Here is a 22,575-nt window from a genome sequence, read left to right as displayed (position 1 = left end):
TAATAAAACGTGCCAGGGTTTATGTATTGAACCCGTGTTTTAGCGCCACTCAGTGGACATTTCTCTTTGAAACTGCGGCGAAACATGCAGTAGGCTAAGGTGCGTAAAAACTGTCTCGCTAAAAAGTGCACCCAGGTACGTTTATGCCATGAGGCCATGGATTTTATATTTAAGCCTGAAATTGCCATTTTTCTTTTTCTTTTTCTTTTCCATCTCCATCAGTTTATTCACTTACAAATCTAAACCTGGAACTCAAGAAAGCACTTTCAAAGCATAACCAATTTTTGGTAGCCTACTTTCTGTGGTTCATAAGGATTAGACCTTCGTTTGATTTGAAAGTAATTCCCATTTAATCAAGAGCAACAATCCCAGCATATCTCTGTGAACACAGATGTGTAAAAACCAAAACCCTTAGAATTGTTTTTTATATAAAAACTAAAATAATAATAGTGATCAATTTTCTTTTTTCTTTCTCTGCATCCATTCAACGTCAATACAAATAGGTGCAATCAACGTATTAGTAGGCTACTACTAAAGACAGCCACTGAAAAGTGTCCCCAAATGTATACATGTCCAGTTGGATTATAATGGCTTTCCTGTCTAAGGCGGGAAAAACAGATTTCCTCATGTTTATTATGTTAGCCATGCTGATTTCAGAAAAATGATGAAACAGACACCGGGCCTCTCAGACAATGTAGAGTGGCACAGCACAGCCATCTTAGAGAGCATCGGGTTTCCTCAAAGTGATCCTTTTCACCGCTGAAAGTCTAAGGCAGTATTGAAAAAGAGTACAGAAGTACATATCAGTTTTCGTTTTTAGCTGCAGATTGGTCCCACAAGCTGTTCGTCGACTGGGAATGTCAACAAACAATTTAAGTATGTTTTGATACACCTTTGATAAATGTGGTGACCTCTATAATAAGTTAAGTCTGAAGATAATGAATTGGATTTTCCCCTGGGCTTTCAGTATTATTTTAGTAAGAACCTAACACGTGGAAATGTGATTCATGTGGATGCTGAACAGAGATAACAGATGCAGATTTATGGTGATACATCTTCAAATGAAACAGCCAGGTGTTACGACGAATTAAATGTAATTAAACTTAATGACACATTTGTGCAATTGTAGTTTCTACAAAAGAAAAGATTACAGGGATAGTCTATCCAGAAATGGAAGTTCTGTGATCATTTATTCACCCTCATGTTGTTCCAAACCTGAAAAACTCTTTTCTTCAGGAGAACACAAAAGGAGATAAGTGTTCATGCTGCTCTTTTCCAAACATTGAAAGCAAATGTAAAATCATGGTCAGTCAAGCTCAAAAAAAAAAAAATGCATCATTAATCCAATCCACAGAAGACTTGGAAAATAGCACACGTCATATGGACCACCTAATGATAATTTTGTGATATTTTGTCATTTTGGGAGTTTGACAGCCTTTGTTTTCTATTCACTTTAATTTTATGGAACAGAGCAGCACCAAAAAAGAAAGAAAAAGGCTTGAAGCAAATGACAACCATTTTTTTAATTTTTTGGCGAACTATATGTAATGTATCTAACTATATCTACTATAATCTACTATAATCTGGCCAACTAAAAAATCTCACACTTAAATAGCCAATACAAGAATGTTTATTGCATGAAAAACTTGCTTAACCTCATTTTAGCCTAGATAGAGAATGCCTGCAGGTGAAATAATCTGAAGCTCTGATAAAATCACCCTAGATGAAACTCTGACATGAAGAGGGAATGAGTTAAGGAAAGCATAGAGTAACAAAAAGACATCCTACTGATAAGAAAACACAGATTTAGTTTCAATACACAGGTGTCCTCAGACCAGTCATCTTATTCAGCTTTATCTGTTATTGGGGAGTCTAATGTCCAAGACTATCAGGCAACAGCCGTCTAAACCACAACTCTGAGAACACGGGTGATAAGAGATCATTGATAATAATAATAATTGTTTTTGAGTACCAAATCAGCATATTAGAATGATTTCTGAAGGATCATGTGGCACTAACACTGGAGTAATAGCTGCTAAAAAAATTCAAATTCGCCTTCACAGGAATAAATTTCATTTTAAAATATATTAACAAACATTTGTGTGGCACTTGAGGTCCAGCAGACTTCATAATTATTTTAATAATTTCATTTCAAGCGTTGATATTCTAATCACAACAATGGCAACTGCAACTCATGCCAGTCAAACAAGTGAAATATTTAATTTAAATACTTCAGTTTCCAATCTAGGCACATAATAATTACTCTGACATTCAAAGGCAACCTTCCAGACCAATCAGGAAGTGCCTGAGGTTGAACTTCAGTGCCCAAGCTCCTCTAAAGCTTTGCCAGGTGCCTGCCATGAGCAATACCTGTCATCAAAGCCTACACGCCTGCGAGTCGCTCTGGAAAATGGAAACTGTGGTTGTCGGATTGTTTAAGCAGACTATTCTGTTGTTTGGAGAGTGTTGAAGAGGATCACGCATAACTGGAGAGCAAACACTTTAGGACAACATGTACCTGGTTCAGAAGCAAAATGGCCTTTTGCACTTGCTTGATTTTGTCCGTGCTGCTTCCAAGGCATCTCTGACCCTCTTAATGCAAGTTTTTCAGGCAAAAGTTACTAAGGAGTGATAACTATGTGTCCATACCAACACTGGTATATTTAAACATCCTCTTTCAGTGAGATTAAACATAAAAGTTTACATAAAATTGTCTTCCTGTTTGTACAATATTCATGTGCACTAATCTATGATATTAACACATATGTATACTGTACTACATTCATTTACAACTACAACAAATGTTTTCTTTTATACTACATTTAAAGGAATAGTTCACACAAAAATGAAAATTCTGTCATCATTTACTCAACATTTCTTTCTTATGTCAAACACAGAAGAAGACATTTTGAAGAATCAAACAGTTGATTGTACCCACTGACTTCCACAGTAGGGTAAGAAATACCGTGGATTCTGATAACCAGCATTCTTCAAAATATATATTTTTATGTTCAACATAAAAAAGAAATTCATACAGGTTTGGACGAAATGAGGGAGAGTAACTGATGACAAAATTTTCATTTTTGTGTGAGCTATTCCTTTAACCCTTGTGTGTCAATTAAAAAAGTTACACATAGGTCAAAAAACTATCATAAAAATTTGAAGCTTGGGAGCACAGAGTTACGTTTGGTCTTATTTTAAAGAAGACCCATGGCAGATTATTGTTGAAGTAAAACAAGTTTAAAAAGTGAAAAGTGAAATCAAAGCCATAAATCTAAACAAGTTTTTCTAATCCAAATTTGAGGTTGATATCTCAAAAAATGAGTTTTCAGTATAAGAATTTGTTTGGGCGCAGTACCAAATTTTCCCCATTAGATCTCAGCAAAACTCCGCTGGTACACACAGTGGTTGGATTTGTGATTTGCAGTAGAGTTTCTCTCTCTCAAATTTTACAATAACACACGCACACGCACACACGCACAGGGGAAGTCGTGGCCTAATGGTTAGAGAGTGGGACTCGTAATCCAAAGGTTGCGGGTTCGAGTCTCGGGCCGGCAGGGATTGTAGGTGGGGGGAGTGAATGTCCAGCGCTCTCTCCACCCTCAATACCACGACTGAGGTGCCCTTGAGCAAGGCACCGAACCCCCAACTGCTCCCCGGGCGCCGCAGCATAAATGGCTGCCCACTGCTCTGAGTGTGTGTTCACGGTGTGTGTGTTCACTGCTGTGTGTGTGCACGTTGGATGGGTTAAATGCAGAGCACGAATTCCAAGTATGGGTCACCATACTTGGCTGAATGTCACTTCACTTCACACACACAATTTTTTTTATGCCACACATACAAACCACACTCTGACATCCATATCAACACACCCACACAATTATAGCTGCATTACGGTATTTATCCAATTGGCTCTATAATATGCAGAAGCAGAAAATAGGAATAAAGCGAGCATTTGCTTTATAGGCCACACCTGAAAAAATGGCACCATCTGGTAAAAAATGTAATTTTAAAGCCTTGCCAACAGAATGAAAGCCTATTAACACAAATTGCATCATTTTACAGTTAAACGGCACTGCGATTAAAAATAGCTGTTTTAATGGGTTTCAATGGGGACATTTTTCTCCAACAGGTCCTGAGAGGAACAATTTTGTGTACCAAGTGCAAAACAGATTTATTAAAGAAAATAGAAGTGAAATAGTAAAATTCCAATAAAAATACACACCTGTGCCAAAATGTATGCAGCTGGCAATAACACAGGCAAAATGATCAAAAAAAACAAAAGGATAAAAACGTCCAAAAGGTTGCACAAGGGTTAAGTAAAATCTTTCAGTCTCAGATGTGTTCTGCTAAAATGAAATAATATGAAAAAATGAGACTTTGTTGAATTTGTTGAAAAATACTACCGTTTAAACAAATTTGTTGAAATATACTACCATTTAAAAGTTTGGGGTGGGTTTGATAATTGAATCTTTTATGCTCAGAAAGACTGAATTTATTTAATCAGAAATACAGTAAATATTGTGAAATAATATTACAATTCAAACCCTATTTTCTATTTGAATATATTTTAATGTAATTAATTGCTGTGATGGTAATATAAGCTGATTTTTCAGCAGTAATTACAACAGTCTTCAGTGTCACATGATCCTTCAGAAATCATACTAATGTGCAGATTTGCTGCTCAAGAAATATTTCTAATTATTATCAATGTTGAAAACAGTTGTGCTGCTTAATATTTACAGAACAGTATTTATTTAAAATAGAAATCTTTTGTAACATTATACATGCATTTACCTATCACTTTTGATCACTTTATTGCATAGAGCTGTACAAATAATGTGCATAGTAAAGTTTAGATTATTTGGTCTATTTATTAAGAAATGTTTAAATCTATATTGCAATTTCTGATGTTTTGGCTGAGCCATTGTTGAAAAAAAGAACAATTCACTCCAAAACATGCAACATTAGTCATTTGACTGCATGTATTACGCTACTTTTAAAGAAAAAGTGCTTATTTTAGTGTTTAGCACCTGTGATACACCATGCAAGAATGACTCTCTGAAAGCCTGATTTCCTCTCTGTACTGCATGACACATCCAGTCACATTTATGTCATCTCATTACTGCAGGTCACTGGCTGACTCAGACCCAGCAGGGTGGAGGAAAGAGGCTTCCAGCAGATCAAGGGCCCTGGAGTTCCTGCCTGAGCCACTGTCAGGTGAGTAAGACTAACTCAGGTCAGAAACATGATACTCTGGGTTGTGAATTGGCCTGTGAATGGCAGTCGCTCCCATTAATGGAGGGAAAGAAATGCAAATCCTCTCTTGTGACTTCCAAAACTTGTTGGACCAGATTTCGCACAGGTTTGAGAAGTGAAAGGAGAACAGCAGCAAAGAAGCCACAAGCTGCAAGTTTGAGCTTTTTTCCAGTCTGCCACAAACACCTGAATCTCAGTATTTCATCTAGAAGGAAAACATTATTCTAGAAACTGCATTATACAAGAAGTTGATATTACTTAGGACAATAGCACAATCCTCATCTATGCTATGAATAGAAAATAAACAAAAATATTGCATAGCATATTCAAAACAGTTTATTGTCAATCTAAATTCATTGGAAATGTACAACTATACAACAAGAATGGACAATAACACAGATGAAGCTGCACCTCTCCATTCATTTGAGAGAGCACAATGCAATCTCAACAGAGCCAAATGACATCGAGCAATGCCTCTGCCCTATAGTGCACCCGGCCAAAACCAAAGGAGTCACGTTGGATCAGAATCACACACCAGCTAATTGAAATCCTACAAGCACACACACATACTTATCCGGCACTATTCGTTTGAAGTGGTCCGGTTCAGCTGTATAATTTTGAATCCCCTCTTCAGTCTCTTGACACATTCAAAGATCCAAGGAATCGGTCAAGTAGCGCCGAATAACACAATGGAAAATCAGCTTCACAATGCTGTGTCTCTGTTTAAAATGATCACTGTTGTTGAATTTTCATTCATACATTTTAATATTTTTGGGCGGACATGAAGTCAGAATGTCAGTCATACAACTGTCCTAATGTAATAATCCAGAAGGAAGCACCAATAAAGAATAAAAAATAAATAAATAAAATAAGTAGTTTGTTATTATTTACAAAATATTTATTCAATATTATTTTTTATTTAACAAAGGTTCTCACTGCCTGCTTATATATGTCTATATCGTTTGTGCTAATTTTATTTCTATTTTAGTTTTAGTTATTTTAATATATCTAGTTAAACTAATTTAAAATACGAAATGCTGCCTTTTTATATTTTACTGTACTTCAGTTAATGTTTATTTTATTTTATTTCAAGTAATGATTTTTTTATGATTTTAATTTTAGTTTCAGTCTTAGATTTAGTTAAATATGATAACCCTGGTGGGTAAAAAATAACATAATTTTTGTTTTGGGGTGAACAAGCCCTTTTTCTATCGTGATATGTTTTCTTAACAGGTTATTGATTCATCTGTTTTGCTCCTGTAGATTTGGGTTTAACTGATTCAGCTAGATCTGACTTCTGCAACAGCATCTCTTCTTCCCTTCATCTTTGGGTTCGGTGACTTCTTAAAACTAGGAAAAAGACTTGAGCTCTTTGTAGAGTAGGACAGATACAATAATGTCTTGGCGTGTGGGGGGGTCAGACTGAAGAAGGGATAAAATATCCTTGTGGCAGCTGTAAAAAACCAAGTGGGTGGGGTAAGTTTGATTCCCTTGAACTATGGGCCAGCAAAAACGATAACAGGATAAGACGGCAAACGGGGGCTAATTAGGAATGTTCATGAAAGGATTTGCTCCCTCTTTTGTCTTTGGGGCTCAGATGGCAAAACCTCACATTCTCCCAACAAGACATTTACACTCCGTGATCACGGACAGAGTGGGACTGAGTTTAATCAGATGGGGGAAAACACTCTATGCTCTCAACTATGAGGCGTTTGTGCATGTTTACATGTAAACATACGGTTCAGACATCATTGAAATATTTCAGATCACCTGACACTGGAGGAGCTTGTGATTCAGTCAACATACCATGTCAAAGAACATTAGTAACATAAATTGCCCAAACATAACACCACTATTTCTGTTCAAGGTCTAAATAGCAGGAATAAGATGGCAAAAACGTGGCTGTGGTTGCATTAATAAAAAAATAAAAGGTCTTGTCATCATTTCAATCAAAAAAGTATACGCCTATGTTTTTGCAAAACAGACAACCTGTGGAAAGCATCCACCCATGAAGAATTTTTTGTTGTTGTTGTTGTTGTGTAAACATGAAAGGTTTGAGATGGCAGTACCAAATTTTCCCCATTAGATCTCAGCAAAACTCCGCTGGTACACACAGTGGTTGGATTTGTGATTTGCAGTAGAGTTTCTCTCTCTCAAATTTTACAATAACACACGCACACGCACACACGCACAGGGGAAGTCGTGGCCTAATGGTTAGAGAGTGGGACTCGTAATCCAAAGGTTGCGGGTTCGAGTCTCGGGCCGGCAGGGATTGTAGGTGGGGGGAGTGAATGTCCAGCGCTCTCTCCACCCTCAATACCACGACTGAGGTGCCCTTGAGCAAGGCACCGAACCCCCAACTGCTCCCCGGGCGCCGCAGCATAAATGGCTGCCCACTGCTCTGAGTGTGTGTTCACGGTGTGTGTGTTCACTGCTGTGTGTGTGCACGTTGGATGGGTTAAATGCAGAGCACGAATTCCAAGTATGGGTCACCATACTTGGCTGAATGTCACTTCACTTCACACACACAATTTTTTTTATGCCACACATACAAACCACACTCTGACATCCATATCAACACACCCACACAATTATAGCTGCATTACGGTATTTATCCAATTGGCTCTATAATATGCAGAAGCAGAAAATAGGAATAAAGCGAGCATTTGCTTTATAGGCCACACCTGAAAAAATGGCACCATCTGGTAAAAAATGTAATTTTAAAGCCTTGCCAACAGAATGAAAGCCTATTAACACAAATTGCATCATTTTACAGTTAAACGGCACTGCGATTAAAAATAGCTGTTTTAATGGGTTTCAATGGGGACATTTTTCTCCAACAGGTCCTGAGAGGAACAATTTTGTGTACCAAGTGCAAAACAGATTTATTAAAGAAAATAGAAGTGAAATAGTAAAATTCCAATAAAAATACACACCTGTGCCAAAATGTATGCAGCTGGCAATAACACAGGCAAAATGATCAAAAAAAACAAAAGGATAAAAACGTCCAAAAGGTTGCACAAGGGTTAAGTAAAATCTTTCAGTCTCAGATGTGTTCTGCTAAAATGAAATAATATGAAAAAATGAGACTTTGTTGAATTTGTTGAAAAATACTACCGTTTAAACAAATTTGTTGAAATATACTACCATTTAAAAGTTTGGGGTGGGTTTGATAATTGAATCTTTTATGCTCAGAAAGACTGAATTTATTTAATCAGAAATACAGTAAATATTGTGAAATAATATTACAATTCAAACCCTATTTTCTATTTGAATATATTTTAATGTAATTAATTGCTGTGATGGTAATATAAGCTGATTTTTCAGCAGTAATTACAACAGTCTTCAGTGTCACATGATCCTTCAGAAATCATACTAATGTGCAGATTTGCTGCTCAAGAAATATTTCTAATTATTATCAATGTTGAAAACAGTTGTGCTGCTTAATATTTACAGAACAGTATTTATTTAAAATAGAAATCTTTTGTAACATTATACATGCATTTACCTATCACTTTTGATCACTTTATTGCATAGAGCTGTACAAATAATGTGCATAGTAAAGTTTAGATTATTTGGTCTATTTATTAAGAAATGTTTAAATCTATATTGCAATTTCTGATGTTTTGGCTGAGCCATTGTTGAAAAAAAGAACAATTCACTCCAAAACATGCAACATTAGTCATTTGACTGCATGTATTACGCTACTTTTAAAGAAAAAGTGCTTATTTTAGTGTTTAGCACCTGTGATACACCATGCAAGAATGACTCTCTGAAAGCCTGATTTCCTCTCTGTACTGCATGACACATCCAGTCACATTTATGTCATCTCATTACTGCAGGTCACTGGCTGACTCAGACCCAGCAGGGTGGAGGAAAGAGGCTTCCAGCAGATCAAGGGCCCTGGAGTTCCTGCCTGAGCCACTGTCAGGTGAGTAAGACTAACTCAGGTCAGAAACATGATACTCTGGGTTGTGAATTGGCCTGTGAATGGCAGTCGCTCCCATTAATGGAGGGAAAGAAATGCAAATCCTCTCTTGTGACTTCCAAAACTTGTTGGACCAGATTTCGCACAGGTTTGAGAAGTGAAAGGAGAACAGCAGCAAAGAAGCCACAAGCTGCAAGTTTGAGCTTTTTTCCAGTCTGCCACAAACACCTGAATCTCAGTATTTCATCTAGAAGGAAAACATTATTCTAGAAACTGCATTATACAAGAAGTTGATATTACTTAGGACAATAGCACAATCCTCATCTATGCTATGAATAGAAAATAAACAAAAATATTGCATAGCATATTCAAAACAGTTTATTGTCAATCTAAATTCATTGGAAATGTACAACTATACAACAAGAATGGACAATAACACAGATGAAGCTGCACCTCTCCATTCATTTGAGAGAGCACAATGCAATCTCAACAGAGCCAAATGACATCGAGCAATGCCTCTGCCCTATAGTGCACCCGGCCAAAACCAAAGGAGTCACGTTGGATCAGAATCACACACCAGCTAATTGAAATCCTACAAGCACACACACATACTTATCCGGCACTATTCGTTTGAAGTGGTCCGGTTCAGCTGTATAATTTTGAATCCCCTCTTCAGTCTCTTGACACATTCAAAGATCCAAGGAATCGGTCAAGTAGCGCCGAATAACACAATGGAAAATCAGCTTCACAATGCTGTGTCTCTGTTTAAAATGATCACTGTTGTTGAATTTTCATTCATACATTTTAATATTTTTGGGCGGACATGAAGTCAGAATGTCAGTCATACAACTGTCCTAATGTAATAATCCAGAAGGAAGCACCAATAAAGAATAAAAAATAAATAAATAAAATAAGTAGTTTGTTATTATTTACAAAATATTTATTCAATATTATTTTTTATTTAACAAAGGTTCTCACTGCCTGCTTATATATGTCTATATCGTTTGTGCTAATTTTATTTCTATTTTAGTTTTAGTTATTTTAATATATCTAGTTAAACTAATTTAAAATACGAAATGCTGCCTTTTTATATTTTACTGTACTTCAGTTAATGTTTATTTTATTTTATTTCAAGTAATGATTTTTTTATGATTTTAATTTTAGTTTCAGTCTTAGATTTAGTTAAATATGATAACCCTGGTGGGTAAAAAATAACATAATTTTTGTTTTGGGGTGAACAAGCCCTTTTTCTATCGTGATATGTTTTCTTAACAGGTTATTGATTCATCTGTTTTGCTCCTGTAGATTTGGGTTTAACTGATTCAGCTAGATCTGACTTCTGCAACAGCATCTCTTCTTCCCTTCATCTTTGGGTTCGGTGACTTCTTAAAACTAGGAAAAAGACTTGAGCTCTTTGTAGAGTAGGACAGATACAATAATGTCTTGGCGTGTGGGGGGGTCAGACTGAAGAAGGGATAAAATATCCTTGTGGCAGCTGTAAAAAACCAAGTGGGTGGGGTAAGTTTGATTCCCTTGAACTATGGGCCAGCAAAAACGATAACAGGATAAGACGGCAAACGGGGGCTAATTAGGAATGTTCATGAAAGGATTTGCTCCCTCTTTTGTCTTTGGGGCTCAGATGGCAAAACCTCACATTCTCCCAACAAGACATTTACACTCCGTGATCACGGACAGAGTGGGACTGAGTTTAATCAGATGGGGGAAAACACTCTATGCTCTCAACTATGAGGCGTTTGTGCATGTTTACATGTAAACATACGGTTCAGACATCATTGAAATATTTCAGATCACCTGACACTGGAGGAGCTTGTGATTCAGTCAACATACCATGTCAAAGAACATTAGTAACATAAATTGCCCAAACATAACACCACTATTTCTGTTCAAGGTCTAAATAGCAGGAATAAGATGGCAAAAACGTGGCTGTGGTTGCATTAATAAAAAAATAAAAGGTCTTGTCATCATTTCAATCAAAAAAGTATACGCCTATGTTTTTGCAAAACAGACAACCTGTGGAAAGCATCCACCCATGAAGAATTTTTTGTTGTTGTTGTTGTTGTGTAAACATGAAAGGTTTGAGATGGCAATCAAAAGCATACCAGTGAAAAACCTCTACAATTAGGCATGGGGTTTTGAAGCTCATGTTTGCAGTGGAAGTGGGATGACAGGAATGACAATAAGGTCATTCACCTCAACTTTTAAAATGTTATTGAGTAATATCAAAGAACATCAACTAAAAAAAAAAAACTGAATAAAGAAATCAGTGTATACATTTCACTTTTCAGAAAATGTCCAAGTTATTAAGCACCAGGTTAAAAACAATGTATATGCTTGCAATCTGAATTATCTGCAAGAATCCAGCCAAGCATTCTCACGGAAAGAAAAAACAAAAAACTTCAAAGGAAATGGAAAAGCTCTGGAGGCATGCTGAGTATCTGCTGCTGATGCTGAGGAGGGAGAAATGTACCCTACAAGACAACACCAAGATTGACTGCATACATATGGAGTTCAAAGTGAAATTGCAAAAATAGCAGCTTAGGCATGTGGATGTTATGCCTTTGTTTTATTTATTTATTTAACCACTATACTATAACACATAAGAGGGGAGAATCTACATTTCTTCCAGTCACATACAAGATTATGACACTCATTCAGCATTATACAGGACGTATAGCTTCCCTGAGAAAAAGGACTGCAATGACTTTGTGAGGAAGTACAATCATTTCCTTCTGCTGAATCCTTCTTAATGTTTAATTCTTTTCAAATTCAAATTCAAATTCAAATTCAAATTCAAATTTTATTTGTCACATACATATACATACGTAGTACGACATGTAGTGAAATGTATTGTACGACTGTCCAACAAATTGTCCAACAAAATTAGAAAAACCTCAAGTTTACAAAAATACAAATAGAAAAAGTACAGTAAACATATATACAGAATAAACTAGCAATAAAATAAAATAACAAATAGATATGAGAATAAAAAATAGAATATGATTCTATATAGATTCTATAAAAAGTAAAGTGTATGTCAGTGATAAAGTGTCCGTGTGCTGTGCAGTGCAGTAAAGTGTATAAGTGAGTAAAAGGATACTAAAGACAAAGACAAATGGTATGTAAGTCCCACTCATTTATCCTTTCGTAACCTTCTACAAATTAGTGCAGATTGTACTTGAAAAATGTGCAAAGTGGAAGTGTGGGGTGATGTGATTAGAGTGGAGAGTGGTTTAGACTCCGAATGGCCTGCGGGAAGAAGCTCCTCCTCATTCTCTCTGTGTTCGCCTTCATGGAGCGGAAGCGTCTCCCTGAACGCAGCAGAGAAAAGAGTCCATTGTTGGGATGGCTGAGGTCCTTCACTATCTTCCTGGCCCTGGTCAGGCACCGCTTGCTGTAGATGTCCTGCAGGTTAGGGAGCTCGGTGTGAATGGTACGTTCCGCTGAACGCACCACCCTCTGGAGGGCTCGTCTGTCCTGCATAGTGCAGTTCCCGAACCAGGAAGTGATGCTGCCCGTCAGGACGCTCTCGATGGTGCAGGTGTAAAAAGTCTTAAGCACCCGAGAGGGAAGTCTAAAGTCCTTTAAGCGTCTCAGATGGTACAGACGCTGCCTGGCCTTCTTCACCAGGGTGCTGGTATGACAGGACCAAGTCAAGTCCTGCGTGATGTGAACACCCAGGTATCTGAAGCTGTCCACTCTCTCCACTGGAGTCCCGCTGATCGTGATCGGCTGGTACGACCGCTCCTGCTTCGTACTGAAGTCCACTATCAGCTCCTTAGTTTTGCTGATGTTCAGGTGTAGACTATTCACCTGGCACCAACTCTCCAGGTTCTTAATCTCCTGTATGTAGGCCGTCTCGTCGTTGTCTGAGATCAGGCCCAACACAACAGTGTCATCAGCAAACTTAATGATGGTGGTGGAGTTGGAAGTGGCCACACAGTCATAAGTGTACAGTGAGTACAGCAGGGGGCTCAGAACACAACCTTGAGGGGCTCCGGTGCTTAGGGTGATGGAGGATGAGGTGTGTTTACCCATCCGTACGGCTTGCTGTCTGTCCTTCAGGAAGCTGGAGATCCATTGGCACAAGGATGTGCTGAGACCAAGGACCTCCAACTTGGAGGTGAGTGTGGAGGGAATTATGGTGTTAAACGCTGAACTGTAGTCCACAAACAGCATTTTTACATAATTCCCTTTTCTGCAGTCCAGGTGACTTGTTGTGGTGTGGAGGAGGTGTGAGATGGCATCCTCCGTGGAGCGGTTATGTCTGTATGCAAACTGTAGTGGATCCAGTGTGTCTGGTAGTGATGCAATGATGAAGTCTCTGACCAGTCTCTCAAAGCACTTCATCACCACTGATGTGAGGGCTACAGGGCGATAGTCGTTTAGGCAGGTGGGCTGCGGTTTCTTGGGGACAGGAACAATGGTGGACTGCTTAAAGCATGAGGGGACTATGGACTGTTCCAGGGAGAGGTTGAAGATCTCGGTGAACACCGGTGCTAGCTGGTCAGCGCAGGCCTTCAGAACCCGACCTGTGATGCCATCTGGTCCTGTTGCCTTCCTGATGTTCACTCTCTTGAATGCCCTCCTCACGTCATGCTCCGTGATGGTGAATACGTTGTCCTCACCGGCTTCCTCAGCGTGCATGCAGTTAGCACTGCTAGCGCCGTTAGCGTGATTAGCTGCAGCCTCGAAGCGAGCATAAAAAGTGTTCAGCTCGTCAGCCAGAGAGGCGTCCGCATTCCCCGATCTGGAGGGTGGTGTTTTATAGTCCGTGATGGTTCTAAGTCCCTGCCACAGACTCCTAGAGTCGCCATGTTGGAATTGCGACTCTAGTTTCCTCCCGTAGCGCTGCTTCGCCTCCTTCACCGATCTGCGCACGCTGTAAGATGCAGCCTTGTAATCATCCATGTTCCCGGTGATGAGCCCTGTGTTGTAGGCAGCGGAGCGGGATCTCAGGGCGTCGCGGATGGTTTTATCCACCCACGGCTTCTGGTTGGGAAACGTCCTGATGATGGTTTTCTGCACCGTATCATCCATTAGTTTCTCTATAAATCCCACAACCGCTTCCGTAAACAAGCTGACGTCATCAGAGCTGCGCCGGAACATGTCCCAGTCTGCGTCATCTAGCGCGTCCTGCAGAGCGGCCACCGATTGGTCCGTCCAGCGTTGGACCTCCCTCTGCACCGGGGCTTCCTGTTTCAGCCTCTGTTTGTAAACAGGCATGAGGAAGATGGCGGCGTGGTCCGATTTCCCAAACGGTGGTTGTGACTGTGCCTTGTAGCTGTTCTTGTATGGGGTGTAACAGTGATCTAATGTCCTTTCGCCCCTGGTGGGGCAGCTGATGTGCTGATGGAAGTTCGGCAGTGCACGCTTGAGGTTGGCACTGTTGAAATCTCCCAAAACAATGAATGCGGCGTCCCGGTGCTGTGTCTGGTGAAGGTGTAGTGTTTCATGTAAATCCCATATCGCAGTGTCCGTGTCCGCTTGAGGTGGAATATAAACGGCACTGACGATGACCGAGCTAAATTCCCGAGGGAGATAAAAAGGGCGACATTTGATGGTCAGAAGTTCAAGATTCGGTGTGCAGGAGCGTGAGAGGGGAACAATGCTCGCGCTGTCACACCAGTGTTTGTTCACCATCAGACATACTCCACCTCCCCTAGTCTTCCCCGAGTCCAGCGTTCTGTCCATGCGGTAAACCGAGAAGAACTCGGCCGGCTGGATGGCGTGGTCTGGTACCGCTGGGTTCAGCCATGTCTCGGTGAAGCAGAGAAGGTTGCAGTCCCGAATGTCCCTCTGGAACCTGACTCTTGCCCTGAGGTCATCGAGTTTGTTATCCAGCGACTGGACATTGGCGAGCAGGACACTTGGTAAGGGAGCGCGGTGTGCGCGAGCCCTCAGCCTGTTCCTGACGCCGGCTCGTTTCCCTCGAGGACGCCGGTACGGGTCGGGTCCTTTGTTCCTCCTCAGGATCTCGCTTGGCCAGGATGGGTCCGGGTTCAAAATCGGCGAAAGGTTAGTGCATTGTGCACCAATAGAAATAAGAGTGGCCCTGTCGTATGTAAGAATGGCCATCTTACAAAAAGAAACCGGTGTTTATAGTTAACAATACGAAAAAATAACAAAAAAAGACAAAGTTTGGTCGGAGCAGTCGTGACGGCAGCCGATCTCACCGGCGCCATCTTAATAATCATTTTGTATGTAAACCTAAATTTATTTTATTTCTAGGTTGATGTTCAAAAGTTAGAATTTACAGTTGTATTAAATGCAATATCATGATCAAGTCAAACAGAAAATCCTATAAAACCTGAAAATGAATGTTAAAAATGGAATAATAATAATAATGATAAATATAGCTGCAAGCAGCGATTACCGGGGTTCAAGCATTTTAAGGCCTAAGGTGGTATGCGTTTAGGGTCTAGGCCAACCTGGATGTATAGCTGACAGTGAAACACATCGAAAATGGACAATAGGCTCACAGAAACACACACACACACACACACAAATAGAAATTAAATGGTTAAACTATCATATTAATAATCATTAAGCTTGCTCTCTCACACACACACACACACACACACACACACACACACACAGACACACTCATACATGGACATACATGCACACATATTTTGTTGCAGATATAGATATTTGAAGTAAATCACAAGTGAGAATACTTTTTGCGGGTCTTCTCTTTTTAAGAGTTTATATAGTCGTTTTCAGGTTTCTCTGTGATCATAATATGGCAAAATTGTACAAACTGACATATCTGTATGAACAAAATGGTAAACTTGAATTAAATGTGATTTTAAATGTTATAACACTGATTTTATAACATCCCCATAAGACAACCCATGAACAGTATTGTTTTAGTGTTTAATAAGCCCATTAGTGGTCTTCCGCTGCCATCTAGTGGTTATAAATAGCAATTTTTCATACAACACTGTATTTTTAACCTTTATAGCTATTATAGTTATTTTTTGCCCAATCTCTCTTAAATTTTGCATGCTTATTTAGATTGAAATCATGCACCATTTTACACAGCTTTTGGGCTTTCTTTTAGTATTAATAGGCCTTTGGTTACGCTATGTAAATAACATTATAAAATGACTGGTTTATAGTTGTCCAAATGCAAATGTTCAACATTATTTTCATAATTATTGACCTTGAGAGTCTAGAGAATAGTACTGCACTGATTTGATTGATTTTGCGGAAAAACCGTACCTCGCAGCGCGAATCTGGTTCTTTAACTTTTGTCCGCCTTTACCCAAGGCTTCCAAAAATGTAATCTTTTTTGAGTCTACAACAAGCGGTTTAGGAGCTATAAGCGATTTCACATTTTTGCTCATTACGTGCTTGAACCCCTAATAATACAGTTTTACAGATTCTTTTAAAGGTTTTATGGTATTGAAATATATATCTACTATATTACTATATATTACTGGTCAGTGGTTTGGGGTTATTAAGACTTTTTTTTTAAACAAACAAGCCTCATCATAGGCTGCATTTACTTGATCAAAAATACAGTAAAACCAGCAACATTCTGAAATATTACAATGCCATTTCTCTATTTGAATATCTTAAATTGTAATTTATTCCTGTGATGACAAAGCTGAATTTTATTACTACAGTCACCAGTGTCACATGATCCTTCAGAAATCATTCTATTGCTGATTTGCTGCTTAAGAAAATAATAATAGCAGTATTTTTTTTTCCAGGATTCTTCGATGAACAGAAAGTTCAAAAGAACAGCATTTATTTATAATAAAAATCTTTTGTAATAATTTAAAAGTCTGTATTATCGCTTTTGATCAAGTTAATCGGTCTCTGCTGAATTATAAATGAATGAATGAAGTGCTGAATGAAACGCTTGATTTCATAATAAATACATTTCAAAATATAGCTCATTACACTGATATTGAACTACACACTGACTGAGGTGAATGAGCCTTGTTGTTCAAATCCTGGTACACAGTGTATTAACAGACTACATATAAATCTTCATACACAGACAAAAGATGCAGCAGCTTCACTACAGGGTTCAAAAAGGCCTCCGTAAGACAAATCGGATACATCTGTTCAGTAAAGCATTCAAATGGGGTTCAAGAGCAGCTAATTAGCATCAAAATCTGCCAAAAGCTCCTTAACACCACGCAGTTTTACCTAGTCCTCTCTGACCAAATTATTCTCCATAGTGACTTACCTAAATAAAATATCATGCCATAAAGCTAAAAAGATTTGAAAATTAAAATAATGGAATAATGGGGTGTAACATGCAAAAATAACAGATGCATTAAGAGCGCCGGGCGCCTCAGGCAGACTAGCACTGGCTCAATGATAGCGATCTTTGCCTGGTCACTCATGCAGTTAACGCTAAACAAACTTTGCTAAATAATTCAAAAAGAGCATAAGTAATGCACAGCATTGAGGGATTCTCCCTTACGCCCCGATGAACAGCGTTTGTTATGTACTCAGCCCAAAGAGAAGTGTCATTATCCAAAGACCATCAGCCTTTGTCAAGTTCCTCGACATGGTGAGGGGAAACAAAGGGGTCAGATGAAGCCATCGCTCTGTCTTCTGCCTCACCGTCCCCATTGAGATGGCACTCTGGGTAATGGAGAGTCCGATCAGCACATGGAGCACTGAACTCCCTCCCCCACTACGACACGGGACGCTTTATCAGACCGCTGATGGTCACGCAATAGTAAAAAGGTGATATATTGTGAGTATTACAAGATTATTATAAAAAAAAGATGTTCCTGACATCCAGAGTGACTGCAAGCAATAATACTAGCATGTGTTTAACTATTCAAAAAGAGTAAATGAAAAGATAAATCCAGACACAGCACACAGTAACAACATTACATGTAGTGCAATCCATTAACATCATCCAAGAGATTCAAAACACACCACAACGACCAGATCGAACATTCCCGTGGCATTCCTCCAGCCTGCATCATGCTGTCAGATACCACCCTCATACATTAGTAATAAAGACCCATATAACTCTATATGCTTCCATACCCTTGTCGTTACAAGGTCTCAAATAACACCTTTCAGTTTCTCGGCTGGCCATCTGGAGAAACACCTGCCCCGGCTCTAACATGTTATCAGGTGTTCAACTGTTTCTTGGGGTCAGAGGACATGCAAATATGTGGGCCTTCCTGTCAAGTGTCTATAAGGGAAAGTATCCACTCAAACAGTGGAATCCACAAACAGGTTGACAGGTAAAGCTAATCCATCAAACCCTAACTAACAAGATGTCAGATTTCTCCATCACTCTTCAAAGCAGAGTTATTAACAGGGCTCAATATTACGGATGGCCTGATTACACAGAGTCAGTGTGAGAGAGTTTCAGGCCAGTTGCGGATATGTATTAATATGATATTTGCATAAAAAACATGTGACCCTGTCTGTGAAAACCCATCTAAAACTTTTTTTTTTTTTTTTTTTGTGATTTACTGTTTTCGACATAAAATCATAAGTAAAGAACATTCTGTGAAAATGTAACCTTGATATGTTCAATATTGACTGAGTAAGACCATGTCAAAGAATGAAATCATAGATTTATCATAAATAAATGGTTGAATCCAAACTTTGATACTTGTATCTCATAATTAGATTTTGAGACTTTGGATTTAACAGAGAGGGTCACAAATATATATATTACTTTTGTTGTGAGGTTACAGTGGATATATATTCAGGGCAACTAAAATACTACTACTACTATTAATAATAATAACCATAATTATAATGTATATTGCAAAACAGCTCTGCACTCTTGTTTCTCTTTCTGTCACTCTTTCAATCACTATCGTGCAGTAAATGTTTCAGTAAAGTCTTGCACTTAGAGCTTGCTAATTAGCTGCACATTTAATTAATCATAAAATAAGTCTGACCCTTTTCTGAAAATTAAAACATGTCTGACCATCTATTTTATAACACAAAACTACAACTACAGTCTGTATCTCATATAGGGATGTAACGGTATGAAAATTTCTAATCACGATTATAGTGACCAAAATTATCACGGTTATCAGTATTATCACGGTATTGTTAAAATGTGCTGGAGATGTTCAAAAAGTACCGAAACATAAATCACTTCACCAAGTTTCATACTTAAAAATCAACAAACAGCAAATAAAATGACTTTTTGTTTGCATAATCACTAAAACAATAACATTACCAATGAGGTCTGGATTTTAAATGACAATTTGACTGACAACAGTTTAATAGCATGTTCAAATAAATAATGTAAATGTTCAAATAAAGCTTTGAAAAAGTTTAACAAAGGTAGACCACACATTTCAGCCTTTAAAGAAAAGGGTTAAATTAAAATGATAATTAATAAATGATTATATGTATTTTATCTGCTCCATAAATAATCCTATATAGCATATCTGAATTGTTTAAATGTACATAAGTTTGTTTTTCATCAACCGGTTAAAATTTACAGCAGGTCATGCAAATTTGGTCATTTTTTTGGCCAGACAGAAACTGCACACAGACTGAACGTAAATAAGTGTCTGTAAATCCACTCTCTGACAGCAGGTGGCGCTTTATACGGAAAAGCTGAATTACAGCTGATTCCTGTGAACTCCGCGAACACTTACTTTAGGTATTACATGGAGCAAAGATGAGAACAAAATGCCATCAAATCGTTTCTGAAGACAGTCCGAACCTTCAGAGGTACATTCATATAATTAATTCATTGATATATTAATTTGTATAATTCCCTTAGCACTCTTTTAAAACCTCCCAGCTTTTCCGCCCTGTTTTCACTCAGAACGAAACCACTGTGCTGCCGTGCGCACGTGAGACTGTTACACTCTGCTTTATGCTGGACAGTATTTATTTATCGCGAGTTGTTTAAATCACGGTAATCGAATACGGTTTTAATGATAATTAAAATATGAAACGGTAATACTAACCGCGGGGAATTTTATCATGATTTATCGTCAAACCGGTAATCGTTACATCCCTAATCTCATATTTACTCAGCTTTACTGCTTTGTATTATGCAAACAGCTCATGAAGCAAATCTCTTCAGTTTATATTTACAGAAAATAGCATATAGGACTGTGCGTGAGATGGTCTTGAGTTACACCACCCCCATCAAGATGAAGTGAACCCAGGAAAACTAATGGACGATAAATCTTATGCGTGGGCACTGGGATTTTAAAAACGAAGACAAATGCATTTTTCACGCTGGTGAGGACCCTTTCATTTCTTAAACATTTTCTTCTTGAATTCATTGTTCTGACCGTGTCCCTTCAACCAAGACTGCAGCCCCACCACAAAATCAGACCGTCTACAGATGGGCTTTAGACACACATCACTCTATAATTCCATTCTTCCTATGCATGTTTGCAGGAGACAATGCATTTCCTTTGCCCCTGACTGGAAGAGACTATAGGCTTTGGTGTATTCAACACTGAAAATTGCTTTAGAGATGTATTATATTTTAAACCAGTACTGGTAACACTTAGATCAACATTATGCAATAGTTAACATAAACTAATACATTCACATCATATATTAATCACAGTTATGGTTATTATCTTCATACAGTCTTCACTATACATATTTAACATATAAATTATAATTTGTGTTAATTAAACATAAAATATGTATTAGCAGTAGTGGTAGTATGAACAACAAAAATAATAATATGATTAACATTTACACCTAAATTAATAAATGCTAAAAAAAAAAAGGTATTGTTAATTTTTAATTCATTACCTAAAGCATCAACTAATGTTAATGCACATAATACTGCAAAATATTCCCATGATATTCTTGAATTCGAAGATGAAGAGAATGACAGTACAAATCTATGCTTTACTACAATACTTTCACTTTGCATTGTCTTAAATGGTCTTGCTCACTGTGATTTCATCAGGGCTTTACCAGTAAGAAAAGGGCTTTCCACTTCAGCTGAAATGTTTTCTCCTGTCTGATATCAAAGGAAGCTTGGCTCATGAGTAACTTGATGGATTTCCCCTCGCTGCCTGCTAAGTAAAAATATTTCGCAGTGTTCCTTCCCGTTGTGTCCTTGGCTGCCTGTGTGTTGAGTCTGTACTCATACAGCCTCTGCACAGACTACAGATAAAAAGCGATTCAGACTATTTTGTGCATTGAAAAATCTCACTGTGGAAATGAGCATGGAGTCGTTTATCTTCTCCAGCCCTACGCAGGTGCATTACAACTAAATGAGATTAAGCATAGGCTCTAGAAAGAGAAAAACAACAGATAGGGCACGTTCATAAAAAGGTCATTGAAATGAGAAGATGAGATTCTCATGGTCGGTCAACATTGGGCATTGACTGTGAGACAAAAAACATTAATCAAAACATTTTTGTATTACATACTGCATAATAAGCAGCCTACGTATTTGTATTGGATATGCAGAGAACAAATGGAAAGAAGCAACGTATACGTACACACTGAATTAACCACTCCTACAAGCATGGCAAACACAAAGCTGCACACAAAGCTCCATCAAACCAAGGGATCGACCCATATCAACTAAAATCTGCCTCGTTCCTTAAAAAACATGCACTGCTGCATCCATGCACCTGCTGCATATTTGAATATGAAATATAGATCCATTGTTGTGCATGCATTCACACTAGTAGATGTAAGAGCTCTTCATTGCTGATTAGTTCCATATAATATAGTACAAATGCATGACACTGAACATTCCTGGCATAAAATCAGGGTGGGCAGAGAGGGTCATTCCTGACCTTTTATAAATACAATGAATGACAGGTCACCACTTGCTTTTGACAGAACGTCACAATACACACATTTAATGAGAATGGAATATACCTTGCTTTTTTGGCCAGCACTGTGTTAAAGACATGAAATTATAATGTAAAATATCAATGATGACTTTTGACAGGATGACTATTTTGTTTGACCTTTAAAAATGGCATTGTGTCTTACTTTTGCACTCCTTACTAATCTAGGTTAAATTTAAAATCACATCTATATTGTTAGGGAAGCAACAAAGTACACTGTAATATATATATATATATATATATATATATATATATGTGTGTGTGTGTGTGTGTGTGTGTGTGTGTGTGTGTGTATATACTGTATATAAAATGAAAAAAAATATATTTGTGAAAGGATATTTTACGGTTGTACTATACTTTTCTATATGTCACTTAACTATATAATGGTAATATCTACACCTATTTAAGCTATATTAATCTGTTCGTCACTGTAAAATTTACTGGAATTAAACAGGAGGGCAATAAATGGTCACATGATTTTTTATAGTTCATCAAAATGCCTCTTCAGCAACAGTAGTCAATAATAATGTAAACACAAAGAAAACACATCAGGCTATCATACAA

The 22,575-nt window shown here is 38.0% G+C and overlaps 1 protein-coding gene across 1 annotated transcript in view; it reads right to left on the bottom strand.

Moving 5' to 3' along the window:
• LOC306876942 (ly6/PLAUR domain-containing protein 6-like) overlaps positions 1–22,575 on the bottom strand; it is a 33,661-nt gene that overhangs the window by 10,289 nt on the left and 797 nt on the right. The window lies entirely within an intron of this gene.

The sequence above is a fragment of the Barbus barbus genome, assembly GCF_936440315.1.
Source record: "Barbus barbus genome assembly, chromosome: 11".
NCBI classification, from domain to species: domain Eukaryota; kingdom Metazoa; phylum Chordata; class Actinopteri; order Cypriniformes; family Cyprinidae; genus Barbus; species Barbus barbus.
Note: the sequence above shows the minus strand (reverse complement) of the source record. Positions and strands in the feature narration are given on the sequence as shown.